The sequence below is a fragment of the Mirounga leonina genome, unplaced genomic scaffold (assembly GCF_011800145.1).
Source record: "Mirounga leonina isolate KUSES-001 unplaced genomic scaffold, KU_Mleo_1.0 Mir_93, whole genome shotgun sequence".
Classification (NCBI taxonomy): Eukaryota; Metazoa; Chordata; class Mammalia; order Carnivora; family Phocidae; genus Mirounga; species Mirounga leonina.
This window is the reverse complement of record NW_023270854.1, coordinates 22,913,088-22,917,163: the sequence shown is the minus strand read 5'-3', so window position 1 is coordinate 22,917,163 and position 4,076 is coordinate 22,913,088. Positions and strand designations below refer to the sequence as shown.

General features: G+C 43.0%; 1 long non-coding RNA gene across 1 annotated transcript in view; it reads left to right on the top strand.

Annotated features, from left to right (window-relative positions):
* The first annotated feature begins 208 nt into the window (after nt 1-208).
* LOC118004510 overlaps nt 209-4,076 on the top strand; it is an 84,124-nt gene continuing 80,256 nt past the window's right edge. The window contains exon 1 of the long non-coding RNA XR_004677605.1: nt 209-269. This is a non-coding gene — a long non-coding RNA (uncharacterized LOC118004510). The remainder of the gene's footprint in view (nt 270-4,076) is intronic.

Sequence of the window (4,076 nt, the reverse complement as noted above, 5' to 3'; positions counted from 1 at the left end):
AGACTGAGGAGAATGGCTCCTTAAAGCTACAGTTTCACATCTTCCCAACTTGGCAAACCTTTCAGGAAGAGGTACGTGTATATGCATGCACACATGTGCACATACACATGGATGTCTATTCACATCTATAAACAAATTTAGGGAAGGGCCTGATTGGACCTGCTTGGATTATTCATTCCTGACCATTTGCTTTTGCTGTAGGTGTGAAGTGCTATGATGGATCGAACCAGGGTCTCATGCCCTACTTTGTGACTGTATGTCGTCTTGAGGTAGGGCACTGGTATCGGACAACCTCAGTATGACCAGTGGGAATGTAGGGGAGCAATTCTCCCTACAAAATGGGAATGGTGGGCAGACAAAAACCTCAGAAGTCGTCCATATATGTCAGCCAGAATTCTGCATGTGGTAGATGCTTGATAAATATTTCTTTATTGAATGTTTGCTTTTTAACTTCAAAGTTACCTTTTAATTTCAGGGAAATCTGCTCATACTTAAAACTAATTCAATGCCAGGATTACTGGACATTACTGTTAAAACTTTTTGAAGTCCCTCTAAGTGATATCTTCCTTTTGGTCTTGGTTTTTCTCCTGGGGTATCATACCAATAGTCTAATCCCACAACCACAAGATGGCCTTTTCAAGTGGTAAAGGCAGCTGTCTCGTACCCTTCTGAAACATCCCACTTTGAGACTAAACACCCATTTCCAAAAACTGCTTCCATATAACATGGAAACCCTTTGCTCTTCTCTAGTTTTTCATGATCTGGCTAAAATGAGTCCCCTGGAACTGAGCTGAGCAAAATATTTTTGAGGCATATGACTGTGCTTCACCTCCCTAGTTCTATACACTATACATTGATTGATTTAGCCCAAGCTTTCATTAGAATGATTTTATAACCATGTCATTGTGTATATTGATGACACTGTAAGTTTTTAAAACAACCAATTAACAAAATCACCTGGAATTCTATTTTTGGTCCTTTTGCTCTTGTATGTGGTTTCAGGTGTTCATGTAAGAGATCCAATCAGGTCACATCTCTCAACACCACTGACTCTCCCAGTAACCCCTCCAATGGCCCAGCAGGTACCGGAGGAGAAGGTGCAGCAGAAGCTTATGATTCAGGTTCCTTCAACATGTCGGAATGGTGCCCCAATACTGGTCCTCTCCAGTCCACTTTGATTTAGTCCGCCTGCCCTTCAGAGCTAGGAGACAGGAATCATATTCTCAGTTTATTTTACGTGGACAGTAAGCTCATCCAGGCATGTTGAAGGCTGAACCAACTGTATTACTTTGCTTGGGCTTCCATAACAAAGTACCACAGACCAGGTGGATTAAACAGCAGACATTTATTTTCTCCCAGTTCTGGAAGCTGGAAGTCCAAGAGCAAGGGGTTGACAGGGTTGGTTGCTCCTAAGGCCTCTCCTCTTGGCTTGCAGATGGCTGCCTTCTACCAGTATATTCATGTGGCTGTTTCTGCGCCTGTCTGTGCCCACTCATATTGGATTCTGGCCTACCCTGGTGACCTCCTTTTGCCTTTCTAAAGACTCTACTTACAAATACAATCACATTCTGAGGTACCAGGGATTAGGACGTTAGCACATGCATTTTGGGAGGACACAATTCAGCCCATACCAACCAATCTACTGAAGGTGTTTATGTGCTTGTGAGCATGGGCACCCATGCATAGCAGTGGTGGGGAATGGTGACAATCACAGAACAGGATTGCTAAGGTGGAGGAACTAGACATCTTAGTCGAAGCCCAGAGTTAGGATGAACAGCTAACCCAGGAGCGAGTGAGGAAATGCTGTTCATTACAATTCTGGGCATTGGGTTCTGTTCCCCATTCTTATTTCCAAAAAGATCAAGCCCCAGAATATCCTGCCATGAGTCAGGGAACCAATGACAGAGTTTGCACCTAAGAAGAAGCTTTTCAATACTCTGGGTCAACCCGAAGGATACATTAAGTAGAAGCTCTTACTTAATATTTTTTTAGTGATCGGAGTGATGGACTAGCAAGTGAGCCTGTGGAGTGTGCTGGTGACGCTGTGGACATCATTAAATAGCATGCAAATCATTAACCAGGAATGTAGACAGGGCGACCAGACTTAATCATTTTTATTCCCACCCCTGGGTAAGCTTGGCAGCATAAGTACCCTCACCCCTGCCATGAGGAACTGCTCTGAAATGCAAAGTTTGACTCAGCTAGCAAAGTAAAAGCAACTGCAATGGTCTCGTTTCTTTTTGAGTAATGATATGCCAGTTTCCCGATAAATTGCATAAAGGTGAAGGAGAAAAATAAGTCTTTGACCTTTCTCATTTATAACCACACTTAGATATTTCTTCTCATATCTTATGCTAGCCACAGAGCTTTGCATAGCAGAGATTTAATTTCCTCCTGCTGCAGGCATTAAAATGGATAGGCGCTCCCTCCCTCCTTCCCTTGTCCCCTGCAACCTGAAGTCTTCTATGTGGCTGTCATTCAGCGTTTGTCATTCACAGGACCTGAGTGAGGGGCGTTGCAGGTGAAATCCTTCCTTTCTAAAGAAGCAAACTTTTCCCACAGTGCAGAGCAAATAGGTGCCCGATGGGAAGAATTATGGACACTGAGCATGTGGGATGTGGCAGTCACACCCTCTGGGTGATGAATATCTTTTATCCAGATAAATGTACTTATAATTTGTTAGTTTAATTACTGCGGCCTTGCAAAGTCTTGAGCCAGTAATTCCTTTCTCAAGAAATTACAGACCTTAAATAATTCTGTGGGAAGACTAATTCTTCACTCTGGTTTTTGGACATTTCTCTGAAACATATTTCCAGAACCCAGCTGGGTGCCATTAACAACTCCCTGGGATGGTTCTGGTTGCATTGTAACCTATAAACCCCTCTTTGGAGTGGCTTCTTTATTTCTAACATTGAAGTGTAAATCTCCTTTCAATAATTACCTTCCCCAGCTCCTTTTAGGATGTGAGAAAGATTTTATCTTTTCCAAACAACCAGAAGTCTTTGTTCCCAAAGAAGAAAGTAAGGGAGCCCTCCCCCAGCTTGACCCCAGTCTGAATCTGAAAGAAGGGTCTGGTAAGGACACAATACTTACTGGAAACACCAACCACTCTTTATCTCTGCCTTGTTCCAAGGTTGGGCACTGAAAAGTTCAAAGTTTGCCCCGGTAAAAAAATGTATGCTTTCTCTCCTACTTTCTAATTTCTGCTTATTTTCTCTGTTTTACTAATGTGTGAGAGCTGGCTTAGCTGGCTTTCTGTCAATAGGAAATCTCTGCTAATTGGCATTTCTCTGCTTTGCAAGCAGAAGGATAACTGATATTCATAATGATATTCTAGAGGCTCTGTAAGATCCTGAAGAATCTCATGAATTCTCAAAAAATGATTGACTTCAGTGCAGAATAATTTTAGTGTCAGGTGTGTTTTACGGTTTTCTGATTCGCTGCAAATTGGATGTCTGTGTATGGGATATCACTTTCTATTTTACCGAAGTATTAAGTGGAACTCTGTACTCTTTTGGGAGAAATGGAATACAGGACATTTTCAGTTTGGAAGCTCTTGGTGTCTGGATAGGAGTCAGGTCTAATGCTTCTTTTATCTTTGGTGCATTTAGGAGGTGCTCAGAGCATGTTTATTGGATAACTGACCAGTGCAGAGACATCGGTAGTATAGGCCTGAACAAAGAATCATCCCCTAGGCAGGTCTGAACCGGAACCTGATATTCTTGTTAAACCTGAGACGTCAGATAGATGGGACTAGAGTGGGCTGCAAAAACCTAGAAATCAGGAAAACACACACCGAATGCAGATCAGAACAGGTAAAAGACCTAAATCCAGGGGTTTGAGGTATTGAGAACAATTCCACAAGGCAGAAGTACCAAGGTGGACCTTAAATCATGTAGCTTTTGCTGTGTGTGGGGGACCAAGGTGTCACTGCCCGTCACCCACAGTCATGTGGGCCCACGGATGCCGGTATGGAACATAAGACTGCAGACGATTGGTTGCTGAGACTACAGCAAGGCCAAGCATCTCTTTCTACTGCAGACGATTGGTTGCTGAGACTACAGCAAGGCCAAGCA